The sequence below is a fragment of the Anopheles aquasalis genome, chromosome 3 (assembly GCF_943734665.1).
Source record: "Anopheles aquasalis chromosome 3, idAnoAquaMG_Q_19, whole genome shotgun sequence".
NCBI lineage: Eukaryota > Metazoa > Arthropoda > Insecta > Diptera > Culicidae > Anopheles > Anopheles aquasalis.
The window spans coordinates 47,878,765-47,893,548 of NC_064878.1; the positions used below are offsets into that span (position 1 = coordinate 47,878,765).

Below are 14,784 nucleotides of genomic sequence, written 5' to 3' on the forward strand. Positions count from 1 at the left end.
AAGGGAAGGCCAAAATCCGGCCGAAAGTTACGAAAAGTGTGTTTTGATTTGTGATTTGTGGGGTGCATTTACTGATTAAAAACAACAAACCCTCCGTTCCGGGCCGCATCTCCTTCATCGGATCAATTGCAGACTCTCTCTCTCTCTCTCTCTCTCTCTCTCTCTCTCTCTCTCTCTCTCTCTCTCTCTCTCTCTCTCTCTCTCTCTCTCTCTCTCTCTGTGGCTCTCTCTGTCCTCAGGAGAGGAGGGCAAGTGAGCGCAGAACTGTCTGCACGTACCCGTGGCCCAATTTGGCGGTGATGGGTGGAACCGTGGCGGACGCGAAGTTCGTGGTCGGATCAGGGGCCATCATTAGCATTCGATTGTTGCCGGCCACTGACAATTATGAGTGGTGCCGAAGGACAACCGCGGCCATGACGGTGTCGACGACGATGGGACACCAGACGTCGAACGGAAAACGGACAATTCGCCGGGGGGGAATAGAACATTCCAGTGGTGCACCGTTGGCAACGGTGCATCAGCAGAGGTCCGAAGGTAAACCTTCAGACTGACATCGAGATCGGAATTGGTTTCGTTTGCAATCAATTTCTCTTTTGCTTTCCCTGGCAATTTTTTTTCTTATTTTCTCTCTCTCTCTCTCATTTTTTGGCCCAGCATCACGAACCATTCCTGTGGCTTCTGTGGCCGGGAGATCACAGTAGACATGCCTGGCGTCTCCAACTCCACCAGCCACCGGCGATCGGTATGGCGTAATTCTGTTTACATAATTGGTCCAACCACACACCGACCGAGCCAGACCGTGCCAAGCGTCACCGACCGGTGGTCATACCCTTTGGGTTCTTGGATCGATCGCCACCAGCACGCTGCGCTCTTGTGTATCCCTCAAAATGTCCACTGACCATGCAGGCCTGGGCTGACTGTAACCGTAACAGCGTCCAAGTACGGCTGCAGTGGTTTTGCATCTCGCCAGGCAGGCAGGCAGGCACCCTGTCCCCGGTGTGGTGGTCACAGTTCAGTCCAGGGGTTTCCTTTGTAATTTGGTTTGAAATCGAGATGCTCGACGGATCGGGCATGCCAAGGAGGAGCCGAAGGAAGGGGTTGCCTAGCGACCTGTTGGATATTTTTAGCCCCGGTGACGGTGCGCGCGAATGCTTTCAAACGGGACCGAGCCAGGGGACCGAGCGAGCGAGCGAAAGCCAGGAAGGATCATGCATGAAACATTAGCTGGAGGGTGCCCTCTGGCCCACGGTCGGGTCCACGTTCTTTGTCAGTTCTGCGCCAGGTGTGGCGCCATTAGCGCGCGCTGGAGCTCAATGATTATCCAACCAGACGCCACAGACGCCACAGACGTAACGTTGCTCTCTCTCTCTCTCTCTCCGTCTGTTTGTGTCACGAGTGTGCCACGAGAACGTCGGTGCCACGGAGCGCCAGCGGGAGCCGGAGTGGCCTAACCTGCGCTGATGATGATGATGTTCCTTCTGCGCAGCAACGACAACGACGACGACGATGATGGTGGCGGTGGATGGAGATGAGAAATGGTTCCAGGTGAGTGATAATTATGCTGGTCCCGGACCCGGAAATGCAACCTTGTAGTGTTGTTATTGCAGGCGTGTTGTCGCATCCCTCCTTCCCCCTCGCCATGTCGCTGTCTGGCCGCTAATTGCTTCCAACTCTATCAAACACAACATTGACGTCGATCCGTCCGTCCGTCCGTCCGTCCATTTGGATGCCAAGATGCACTTTCTCCGGACTGACATCGGTGTTGTCGTTGTCGTAGACACCATCTAGGATAGAAGCAACAGAGAGGGAAGGGAGAGAGAGAGAGTGCGATTTGTGAGCGATTACTTCGCATAATCGCTTCATAAAATAAAATCAACTCAATCTCGCTCGGTGGTGGTTAGCGATCAAGCGATCGTCACGCCTTCGCAGCACAGCGCAGCCGCAGGGCCGCAGCTTATCCCGGCCTTCGGTTACGAAAGTTGCCAGTTGGTCCTCGAGGGGCGCCGGTTGAGCTCGGAACTCTCCGGCGGCATAAAGGGCGGCGCGTTACATGTGTTTTTGGTCGGTTTTTCAATTTTTTTGAAACTTTCTATCCAACTCCAATTTCCATCGCCCTTGTGAGGAATTCGCGATCCGTCGCCTCAATCCGCCCTGGGCGGATTTTTAGTTTTTGCTAATTCAATCAAGCGCCTGCCTGGCCGGGGATCCAACTACCGACTCTCGGACACCCGTTGTCCCGCCTCTTTCGGCCAAATGCCCGCTGGCCGTTGAGTAAGTCGGCGCGTTATGTCATGGCGTGCCAATGGGGCGCTCCGGCCACTTACTCGGCAAACTACTACGTATCTTGGCACTCCCGTGCATCATCTCGCCGGAGCACTCGCTCTCTCTGGTTGCTCATTAGGTATTAGGTGGTGGCATCGTTGGGTGGCCATTTGTCTTAAACGTTCAGATGTTTTGGTCCAGATTGGCCTTTGGCTTATGGTTGGGTCGTTACGGCGTTCCTTCCTCAATCTGTGCGACCTCTCTTTTCCTGCCATTAAACTCCTCGTTCCACATTTCCTGTACCAGTTGAAGTAGCCGAGGAAGTACCTTCACCGCGAGTGCACCCCATCTCCGAGTACCTGATCGTGGAAGGTCACTCGAATGATCGAGGTGAGCTTCTGATTGCTGGTTGCTGAGCAGTCGAGAACGTCAGCGCCAGGAATGGAGCACAAGGCCACTTCTCCTTGCAGGGAACGTCAGCAGCATCCTCACATCCAGTGAGAGGAAGTCCTGAAGATTCCGCATAGGTGATCTTGAGAAAGGTTATCGACACTGCGCGATATCACACCCCGCTCCCCACTCCCCTCGCTTTTGTTTGTAGCTTTTGCACTTGGTTTGGTCTGGTATTGGTCTCGATCACGTCCCCCACGAACGAGTGAATGTATTGCATCGTCATCGTCCATGCATTGAACTGGATCAGCAGAGAACTGGACACAGCACTCAGCAGTGGTTGGTAATTAAATTACGAGCACTGGTGCGTGCGTGTGGGATAGAGACAGAGAGAAAGGGAATGGTGGCCCACAACACGATCGCGAATGATCAGCATAATCAGCGTCGCCGGTGAGCCGGTTTCAACCAGTAACACCAGCTTCCGACCACACCGCTGCAAGGGTGTCAGCGCGCTAATATGCATTCGTCCTTGCGAATGTTTAAAAAAGGCAATTTCCATGCCCACCCTCCTGTCGCTGTCACTGCGTCTCGCCTTGCATTGCAAGGGCCGGTTCACGTGGTGGTGCTGGTGGTGGTGCTGGTGGTGGCGGGAGTAAATACAACAGCAGCATAGCACGGCCACAGAGTGGATGCTGGTGCTGCTGCTGGTGGTGGACAATAAGAAAAACACGTTAATCAGGGCAGTCTCGGGCAAGGGTGCACTTGTTGACGATGGTATTGACGTAGTACCAGTCGAGACGCACTCACAGCAAGTTAGAGTCAGTGCAGTTAGCCTTCATTACAACCTCACTGGTTCTGCCACTCGCGTGGCCACCTTCTTCGTGGGAGCTTTGGCTGGTCAGTTAATGGACGTCAGTGCGCGTACGAGGTCCCTCCGAGGCGCCACATTATTAGAATGGTTACAGTTCGCACACCGGATTCCGGCTTTCATCGTTCCGGCTTAGCTCCATTCCGAGTGACCTTCGAAAGCGTTAGTGACGGTGCTGCAAAAAATCCCTTTTTGCTGCTACGAAGGTGCCTTAATTGCCTCATTATGTCTTATGGTTTGAGCTCAATTAGAACAGACAGCAGACAGGTAGAGAGCGACAGAGAGAAGAAGGGAGGATTGGAAGTGTCTAAAGTGCTTCAATTTGTTGAAAACATCTTTTACCTCCCGAATGATCTCACCATCGTCTTAGGGATAGACACAGAGGAAACCTGTTTCGGTTGACCAAACTGTGGGCTAGTCCCCGTAGGAGAGGCACCCTGGTGTGTTTTGTGCCATTAAAAATAAGAATAAATTAACTTTTCGTATCCTCGGCACAGCGTCAGACACAGAGCATCAGATTCCCCTTAAGGGGGGGGGGGGGGGGGCTTCGGTAATTTCTTACCAAAACAATGATCATCTTTATCGATTTTTTGTAAAGAAACCATTCAACTTTATTTTTTCATGTGAAAGGCATATTAAACTGCAACTTTTATAGAATATTTAGTTCTATTTTGGGGAAGATTTAATAAAAACTTCATACATGGCATCAAATTTAGGCAGTCGTGTCTTCAAAAAGATACTTCTTCCGGTGGCCATCGTAATCATGCGATGGGTCATCAGAAAAATACAAATCGATACTCGTTTAAAAGATTATAAGTTTATCCAGGTAGCCTCGTCAAGTTTTTGTTGAATTTCCTATTTTTCGATTTTTGGCAGATTGTTGAAGTTGAAAAAGTGATGCTTTTCGTCATTTTGCCTAAAACACGATTTTTAAAGATTTGTTTAAAAAAAAGTATCAACAATTTTCATAAAATCTCGACGGGGATACCTGACAAATGATGTACAGATTTTGTGTTAAAAATTTCGAATCGATCGGTCCAGTAGTTGTTACGGTACGAAGGGCACCGACTTTTTAAAACGTTGGTTTTGGGAACCGCTCTTCAAAGTAGCGAGCTGTATCTTTGTCAGTTTTTCCTCGATTGATCCAAAACATTAACACCATACTCTTGAAAGGATCAGCACTGAGGGAAAAATGTTAAAAATATGTGTCACTAAACAAAATTAAATACCGAAGCCCCCCCTCTTAAATTCCAGAAAGTACCAGCAAAGGAAATGACTTCCATTGAACCGTTGTACTCCTCTACACAGCCAGCGAAATGGTATGAAATGGTGTGATTGGCCAACCAATCCGACTGTTTGCGTACGTTCTGCGTTCTACAGGCGTTACGCGTTTACCCCGAAAAACAGCAAAAAATAACCCCCCCCCCCCCCCCCCGGGTTGATCAGTTGCAGTCACTGGCGCAATCTTCCACTAGCACTCAAACTTTACCCCAATCTGCGTGTGTCTAGTTCCCTGCCGTTGGGCAAGTGCAGTAGCACCACCAGCACCACCACCATCAGTGGGCACCACGCGAATCACGGATAAAGAAATGCTGGCTGCATTCGCTGGTTCGAGGTTCGTCGCTTGCGCGCAGGAACAAGTTTTTTTTGTTGTTGCGTTCGTACGATCGCGAACGAGGGGCGAGAGTGAGAACGCAGCGTATCGGGTGCGCACTGCAACTGCAACGGCCGCACACATTAACGGACACGATCAGATTCCGTTTGGTTCGCTTCTGTGGCGCTCTGGTGTGTGGTGAAAACCAGAAAATGGTGGCGTCCGTGCTTAAGTGCCGATTGCTCTCCAGACCCGCAAGGATCGTTTCGATCTTCGTTGCCCGCGAACGAGGAAGTGAAATCGTAATGCAGCGATAGAGAGGTAGAAGAGAGAGAGAGAGAGCGAGATTAGGAGAACGTTTGGCCACCTTTTTGGCGGGGAGGCCTTGCGCGCCTTACCTCCAGCCTGCCAGCCTAAGTGAGAGGCCTTCCTCTCCTCCACCGTGCTACTCCTCGAAGGAAAAGGATTTACATAACGCTCTGCGGCTCTAGCGCGCGAGCGCACCCGCGACATACTTTTGCCAGTTCGCCTGCGCTCCGCCAGCTTTTGGCCAGCGGGAAGAGCTGGAGAAGAGCTCTCGCCTTGCCGAAGGAGGCTGCCAGGCCGTAGATCTAAGTATTGCCCCCCCCCCCCCCTCCCTCTCGCTCTCCGTGTTTTTGTCCATTTTTGTTTTGCTCACCTCCTTTGGCCGAGCGCCGCCACCAGGAATTGGGGCACGAAAGTAGACTGGCACCGGAGCTCAGTGCGCGAAAGGAAAAGGTCGTTCCAGACCTAAACGTCGACACGAGTCCGACCTGACCTAACTATCGACTGCTCGGTTGGCACCAGAGGGATAGTCCTGGTGGCTAGGCGGCAGGTGCTGCCTCGCAAGGCAATTTATGTGGCGTTCCGTGGGAGCTACATGCCCATAAGGGGGATCACACACGACACGACATACGACATAAGCTCACCTAAACGATCGACGATGGCGATGGATGGCGCATGGTTTTCGGGAGTACGCTCGATGGATTCCACAAGACAATAACAAGGAAATGACGCGGCTAGTGGCACGTTAGCGCCTTTGCCAAGCCACGGCCACCGATGCGCGGCCAACGAAACGAAACGAAACGAACGGACCGTCACCTCGTCATTCCAGTGCTCACAGAGCCGCAGAGCACCAACAAGGAGCGCTAGCTGCTGCTGCGAGCGCGAGCATAACACGCCGGCATCATCAGCATCATTTCTGCTTCATGATCAACAATCAGATGGCAGTCGCTGCGAGCGACGAATAGCTGGCACGCTGGCGACTAGCTGGCAACGTTAGCTGACGATAGCTGACGGCATGCCCGGTGACATTGCGCAAGACCGGTGCAGACAGAGGGAATGGTGGTCGCGATAACGGTGGACCATGACGACGATGACGATGACGACGCCGCGTGTGTATGGTGACTGATCATTTGTCGCGATGGTTTTAAGCAGCAGCAGCAGCAGCAGCAGCACTGGCAGCAGCAGCATATCTATCTATATGCTACACGCCATTTTGGTTGAAGAAGATTCGGCCCCTGAGACCCTGTCGCCGTGCTTTCGTCACGCTTCGTGTCCCGGAGTCCGTGAGCGATTCATTTTTAACCATTTTTACCCAACAACAGCCGACTGCTTCTGGTTCTTGCTTAATCCAAGCGCGGGCCTAACCATCAACGGCGTTGCTGCTGCTGCTGCTGCTGCTGCTGCTAGAAGCGGTCACGTCGTTCGACACCAAACCGGACGATCCGCTTGGAGTTCTCGAGCGTGGATTGCGCGATCGCGCCTGTTTGGGTAGCGCGCGCGCGCGCCCAATAACAACAACAGCAACGCGTTGCCAACCCTCGTTATCGATGGCTTTTGAGGGTATTATTCGGCCATGTTTTCATGGCATTCCACAGTTCCAGCACGCCTTCCAGCGCCCCTCCGCCTCGATGGCGACAACTTAAACGATGGAGACGCAGACGCAGAAGCCATCTGCATGACGAAAGACGAGCAGAAGAGCGTGAAGAGGGGCCACCGGGGGACACTGGCGGGGTCGGAGAAGTTCGAAGTGCATCGTCAGAGTCACGTGAAGGAGCTTGCTGCTGCTGCCGTGCCTTTGCCGTTGTTGGTGTGTTTATTCTTCGGCCCGATCTCTTGGTGCCTTGGTACGCGCAATTCCGCGCAATTCACTACCAGACCAACCAGACCTCTCTGCGTCCGCCCTCACCCCTGGTTAAACGTGTTTTTCTTTCACTTCACGCGAGTTCTCCTTTTCTGGTTGGCTGGCTCTCGACAGTACTCGACCGCTACTCGGCACTTGAGTGCTGCCTCGCTTCGGCACTGGCCAAAGGTAATGGACGATTGGATTGGCTGGTCTGCAGCCAGATTGATGGTATGCAGACTTCTGGAAAATTCTCTCTCGCGCCTCACCTTGACGCCCTTTTCGGTAAAGGGGCAACCCCCTCTCCGATACCCTCACCCGAAAACGCGGGTGAAATCGAAAAGCCGCTTCACGGGCCGTCAGCTTCTAGAACCACGACGAGGCAAGGTAGACAAGACCGACAGGGTGGCTTCCGTGCCCTGGGCAAGGTTGACAAGGCGTCGGGAAGTTCCAAGCATCAGTTGCATGCGTCAAAAACACGCAGAGCAGCGTGGAAGGATTGATAAAACAGATTTGATATAGCAGAAACCGATTTGATAGAACCGGTAAATCGAAGCCCAAGGTTACCGTTACACGCGCTTAGAACATTCGTAAAGGTCCAGGCCATCCATCAATCAATCAATGCATTCGTGATGGTCCATTAATCAATGCATCAACCGAGGGACCTCTTCGTTGGGATATTGGGCATGTGAGTCTTCCTGTTCTTTCGAATTTTGAAATCCAATTTCCTGCAACAAATCATGAGTCTGTGTGGTCTACAGAAAAACGTTGACACGTAGAAGATTGAGAAAACTGCTTCAAGATGCAGTGAGTAATTTTTTAAATTAATTACAGAGCGAGTTCGTTCGCCTATTTACAGCAGTGAGATATGTAGGGCGCACATTTTCAATAAAAATCAATTCAAATAAAAAAATCAGTTTTAATTTAATTAATTGGAATTGCTTTTACCCAAATGTTTACTCAATAATGTTGAAGAGATCAGCATTGAGGTGGAAAAATGTAAAAAAAATGCCACTAAACAAAATTGAATACGTAAGCTCCCCCTTTAAAAGCCACCAGATGATCCAACAGTCCTGGATGACGATCGTCAACCTGTACCCTACAGTTAGATTGAGCGCCACTTGTTGGAATTTCTCGACTCCACGACAGCCTGGATTTTGGGGAAATCCCAAGCCACAAAAATCCACGATTACAATCGAGATCCACTTTGGATCGATCCAGGAATGCATTTCTAAAATGAATTCCCATCCTGGGACGATAAAAAAAAAAGTAAATCCCCTCGCAGCGGCCGTAGAGAGCAAAACAAACCGCGTGTCGTCGCGCTTCGCTGCATCTTTTCACTTTCACATTAGCATATGTCCTGGGGTGGGATAGCGATGGGTAGGATGGTTTAACATCCAAATTCGATCTTCATAATCAGCCACCAGAATCTCCTCCCCACCCCGAGGGAGACCAGCAAGGCGCAAGGCCGCCGACCACCGATCGATCGAACGGCGGGTCCAGTTGAAAGTGGTTGACTTTGATCTTCTTTGAGCATTAGGACACGTCTGGGTGTGTATGTGAGTGAAGATGTGTACACACTGGAAATCAGCAAGTTAAATTTGGAATCCACGATCGCAGAGGGGCACGAATTATATGTTTGTTGCCCCAAAGAGCAGCAGCGATTCTACTGTAACAGGTGACATTAGGCAACATCAAGTGGGCTTCACGGTTTATCACAGGCCCTCCCCTCTGTGACAGGCTGAAACCCTGAGAGTGGAGCGGGGCGCGGGAATCGTATATCAAATCGAATGCCTTGATACTTCTGCTGGTTGACACGGACACACGGCACGGCATCGCTGAGCCCAATTCGGATCCGTTATGGAGCTGCATAAGTGACATTCAAAGCCGAATGCATGCATACTGCCACGGCGCTGCGCTGGCATTGTGCATATCAATGACATGCTGCTGCTGCTGCTGTTCTTGTTGCTGCTGTTGCTGCTGCTAGTGGGCTGGTCACTCAGTCTACTACTCGATCGAGGTGAGAGAAGCGCCGAGAAGGATTTTCGCTTCACGCTGCTACTACTGCTGCTGCTACTTCAGCTGGAAAGGTGCAGCTCCCACCACCACGTGCCATCGTTACCACGATCGGATCGGTGAGAGGAGAGAATACCCTCGCTCACGGGCACGAGCACGAACCGGAGTTGTAGCTATCTAGCGCGCCGACAACCGGTCGTGATCGTGAGTCGATCGTAGCAAGCCAAGCAGTGCAAACGTGTGTTGTTCTCCGGTGTGACACCAACCGGGAAGTTGCGTGCGTTCATAGTTGGTAGGTCTCCGTAAAGTGTTGATCGTGAGTGCGAGGTGCAGCAAGCTTTCCCTACCTTTCTGGTGCTGGTGACTTGACCGAAATAGATGCGCGAATTCAATCGTCGGTGCTAATTTCGTTTTCGTTCATCCTTTCGCCGCCTCTGAGGATAATGAATTCACAGTTCCCCCCCCCCCCCCCCCCCCCCCCCCCCCCCGAGAGTCCCAACCGAAACCGGGACCGAAAAGTGCGCTAATTTCTGTGCACGATCCTCGACTCTGGTTTCGTTCGGAGTGTCCTTCATTTCGCGGCTTGCGAACCTTGCCAGCGCGTTTGCAAAACAGCCAAACAACCAAACAAGGGAATGTTGCTAATTGTGTGTGTTTCGGGCACGCAAAACATTAATTAACGGAACACTTTTCGTCAAAGAAAAGCTGGCAAGTGGCTCAATAGCGTCACGCTGAAGCGTGCTGCGGTGCATCTCGCGATGATCGTTCGAAAAAGCTTCGCAACCGCACCGTAGCGGCCACCACAACCACCACCGTTCGAAACCAATAATACCGCGGCAAAACGTAGATCCAATTTGGAACTTGCCCCTTCGAGGGTCTCTCTTACGAACGAACACGCCGTTGGTGGTGCTGCTGCTAATATACAGCAGACCGAAGGCGAGTGTTGCAAGTGAACAGCAGAAATGTCGAAACATTTCTCCAAACGCGGTTCGGCGGCTCGTCGATCGTCGATCGCGCCCGCGTACGGCGTTGATAGTGGTTGTTGGTTTGGTGTGGCGCGTAATGTACCCTTCTTCGCTGAGTTATGGTACAAGCACTTTAGATTTGTAGGGGCTCTAGCCTCTATAGAGAGAAAGAGAGAGACAGGGAGGAGCGGCCAGTGTGCGTAATTATGTCTCGTGCGTCTCCCGACTCCCTGCATCCAACATAAATCGTTTTACAACCCTTGTTACAACCTTTCTCTCTCTCTCTCTCTCTTCCACTTTCTTTTAGTTTTCCAGGAAGTTTCGAATGTAAGGGAAGCCAAAGTACCGGGAGCTGCGGTTGTTTGCTGCGGACTCAGCGGTCCAGTCTTCGAAAGGAAAGAAGTGAATCTGTTTCCGCCTCAAGAACGTGCTCTGTGTTCATGTGCTGTGCTTTTACTATAGCGACTATCTAGTGTTAGTGGTTTTAATGTGATACGCGAAAGGAGTAGAAGGAAAAAAGAAACAATTTCCCCCCGCAAAAACTGAAGACAGTCAAACCAGTAGGAAAGAGAGGGCTTCGACGTGATTTCGACCTCCCCGAAGACCCCGACCAGCTCACTACCCCTAGTGAGAATCCAGTGATTTGATGCATAGTTTCTTAAACGTAAGTATCTCGCGTATAAAAGGAAAGCGAGCAACCAAACCAAGCAGCTGAACGGCACGGCAGAAAACCCCCGTCCTGTGAATCAGCTTCAGTTGCTGGATTTAATTTCACTTTCATTACGAGGCGACGACAACGACATGGACTCCGTCGAGCCACTCTCTCAGCTCAACTCGACTCAACGCGCGCCCACAGACAGTTTCTGGTGCGCTGGAACTGGAACTGTGGCGGCAATCGTAACCGCGTAACCGTTTGTTTACCTTTCGTGTACTGGCCGTGGGGTGGTACCGAAAGGCTTGGCATGGGGCTTCACTGGAAACATGCAGTGCAGCTGCCACTACCATTCGCTAGGTGCGCATTGAACGCATTCAGTGGATCGCATCGCGAAAAGATACAGCGAAGATCGTTCCATGGCATGATCGCATCGCACACCACCCGTGCGTCATTTAAGAACGGTCAACTACTCATTATTTGGAATTCGATTCTTCTCGAAACTCGTAGTTGGTATTGGTGGATCGATCATAAATCAAATATTGTTTAGGGCGGTCGTTCGTTTGGTTGGCTTGGAGTGCCGGTCTTCGTGCACACCAGAGCCTGGCCAGCGCAATGGCGGAACGCGCTGCGAATTCGAAAACAAGTTGCTGGCGGCGGCCTGTTGTGGACATGTTGAAATGTTGAAGGAAACGAAAAAGAACATCGAAGGCTAGAGCACACACAGTCGATCGTTCGCTCGCTCGCTCGTTCGCTCGTTGAAAACGACTCATCAGCGAGTGTCTGCGTGTGCGTACGAGTGTTGTCACGGCACTGTCTATGATCAGTCAGGCGCTGGAAGGTGGGGTCTGACCGACCAACCCGGACCGGACAAGTATTTTGGAGAATTTGCACGCCATCACCACCAACCGGTCCATCGGTTGGCATGGCTGGTGTGTGTGGTGTGGTGTGGTGTGAAACAGGGAAGTCTGCCAGGACCGGATTCTGCACCTCTCGGTTGCCCCAGTCCGGCGGAAGGAAATGAAAAATCGCAAAAGCATTCACCTTCGCCCAGGGTGCTTCGAGTTTCCTTTCAGTTCCTCTGGGAGGTTGCCACTTTGTTGCTTGGCCTGGAGGATGAGAAGAAGGGGAAGGAAGGTCTCTAATGAAGGGGCCACACGACACACGGAAGGTAGAGAAACGGTTCCGTGCCCCCGTGCACGCAATCCGGGTTAATGATGGAACGATGGAGATTAATGGAGACGATCATCATCTGCATGTCATCGCAGCGCATGGCGTGCACCGGCCACTTCAAGGACACACGCTTATGTAACACGGAGTGTCATCAGCCAGATTGCATCTGGAAGGATCCACAAACAGAGGGAGAGCGAAAGAGAGATGCTGCCAAAGGGTGTTTCGCAAACGCAATTGACGACCACGACGACGACGGAATGTTTGCCGGCACTTTCATTGTGCTGAGCGACCGGGCGACCAACCGGGGCGTGGTGTTTGTTACACATTTCAAGGTAGCAAACGGAGTGTGATGATGAAGGGTAGTAGTACGACGACGACGACGACGACGGACGCCACGGTTCAGCGCCGCACTATAGGACGGACACCTTATCCGATCCGATCTGTGTCAGTGCGCCAACGACGCGCGCGCGCCGCGGATGATCAACGACCTCAGGATCTCGGCGCCAAATGTCCAGCCCACCACCACCGCTAGGCTTCTCTTTCCTCTTCGTGCACACTTTAACCTGCTTTTGGGCTAGTGGGCGCGCAGGATGATATAATCCTCGCCGGGTCTAAACAAAGCACGTGCGCCACCAACTCTTGTAGCGGACTCCCCGGCATCATGCTGTTGTTGGTGTTGTTGCTGTTGAGCTGGAGCCTGTCGGTGCTCCGCTTTTCCTCTGTTTTGATCCATTTTTTGCCCCATTCTTCACTTGTGCGATCTTTCGCTTTCGATCGCCTCTCCCTTCTCTGTTGCTCTCTCTCGACGGGTGCATTTTCTCACGCCGAGTCGATCGAGCGGCCACTCGCGTATCGATCGGTGTGTTTGTGTGTTTTGTGCACCTTCTTTTTGTTTGGTTTTTGTTTTGCTCGCGATGCAGCCGCTAGCAGCGGCACCAGCAGCAGCAGCATTATGTCAGCTGACGATTGCACATCTCTGTGTATTATGAACCCACAACCTCCCCGTCTGGCCACCAGCTAACCACCGGTGCACCACAGGCACAGATGTTTGCAAATTATTGGCACGAAGCAAAATGAGATCGCGGCGGATCGATCAATAAGTTCGGCAAAGAGAGAAGGGTTCGTCACCTAAAACGCATACACCACTCGCGCAAGTCTTTCGTAACGACGCTCAAAACGCTCGATGCCGCGCTGTGCTACTGAATGAGTTCCTATCTTTTGCACCCACATGCGATACTGGAAGTACATGATTTATGTTACTAAAACGGCCGACCCACGTCCTGTCCACCGCGGCCACTAATTCGCGGCGTGGCAGCGAACGCTTTTCCGCATTTCGATCACTATCGGAAGCAAGTCAGCTAGCACTTGCGCTTTTACCGCCCCTTTCTCCGAGGAGCGAGCCAGGGGCTGTGGAGTATTATTTAATTACGAGCCAAACGATGGCCAGCCAAGGGAGCGGTCCGGGTACAAGCAGCCTAGCCGGCGATTGACTTTCTTGCTTGGCTCCCCTCCGGAGCGGCACAACTTTCTTTTCACGCTCTCTCGAAACGAAAATGAAAACGGGATACAGGGACAGGCAGGCAATAGGGTGACGTCCAGACTCTCGGCGCTCAATGGGGTTGGCCTGATTTGGTCGCATTATTCGATGTCATACCACACGACGTCTTGACGACAGACATGTCGTTCTACCATGCTGTTAGTGGTGGGAATGATCGATGAATTGAGCACATTGGCCAGGCCAGGCCAGGCCAGCCAGCCAGCCAGGCAGCGAGGGCTACAAGTACACAATGCGCAATGGAGTGCTCGGAAGGCGGTGAAGCTCATTTGGTGATGGGGTAGATTAATAGCTTTCCCAATCGGACAAAGTGATCACGGTGATTCACGTCGCTGTCGTCGTCGTCGTCGTCCGCCATTGGAAAACCATTTGAGATCCCCTCCCTCTTACCCTTCATTCCATCCTTGCGCTAATGTCATGCTGAAACGGTACTTACGGCACTTCTTGCCGTCTTGCTGCTTACAAAGCGTGAATGATGAAAAAAAAGAAGAAAGAAAAAATCATGGGGAACCCAATTCAGTTGCCCGCGCTCTCTAATTGAATAACTTTTCATCGTCAAGATAAATAAACGCCGACACCCGGGACACTTGAGTAACAGAAAAGGGCGGACGATCTTATCGAAAGCCTTCAGCCGAAGCTGTCTCCAGATTAACTTAAGGTACTGGCGAGGACCTTGAGTTGCCACGCAGTTACCAAAAGGTTGCCGGTTAGTTTCCATGGCGATGGCCAGCAGATAGCTGCGTGCGCCGATCCGAACCAAAACATCCCGTTCACCAGGAGGGCGCTCGGTCGAGTGTTTACAAAGTGTTACCTGGTAGCACAGCGGCCGCAGCAGAAAACCTGTCGACCTTTCCAGACGCCCAATTCCGGCATTCTTTTAATCGCGACGCGCATGGAAACGTCTCGCGGCACAAAAAGTGACCGTTTATCGGCCACTATGACGATCATGATGATGACGTTATTGTCCTGTCATCGTACGTACTACTCACGTAGACTCCCTCGTATAGTTCCTTATCTAGCACCACGCAATAGTAACGTCAACGGCACCGGGCGCGCGCGCTCGCGCGTCAATTCAAATGCCCCGTACTCGCTAGTCGGAATGTTAAGTGTCCGCACTCGTCCCCTGATGGTCCCGTCTAAATGTCATTGTTTCCTTCTTCTCC

General features: G+C 51.8%; 1 protein-coding gene across 2 annotated transcripts in view; it reads left to right on the top strand.

Annotated features, from left to right (window-relative positions):
- Positions 1 to 3,567: 3,567 nt before the first annotated feature.
- LOC126577304 (pancreatic triacylglycerol lipase-like) overlaps positions 3,568 to 14,784 on the top strand; it is a 15,029-nt gene continuing 3,812 nt past the window's right edge. Inside the window, exons 1-2 of one of the 2 annotated variants that reach the window (XM_050238811.1) lie at positions 9,489 to 9,568; positions 10,549 to 10,905. The gene's annotated coding sequence lies outside the window, so the exon portion shown is untranslated. Of the gene's footprint in view, positions 3,683 to 9,488; positions 9,569 to 10,548; positions 10,906 to 14,784 lie in introns of those variants that run through there. The other variant, XM_050238812.1, reaches the window with a different exon arrangement.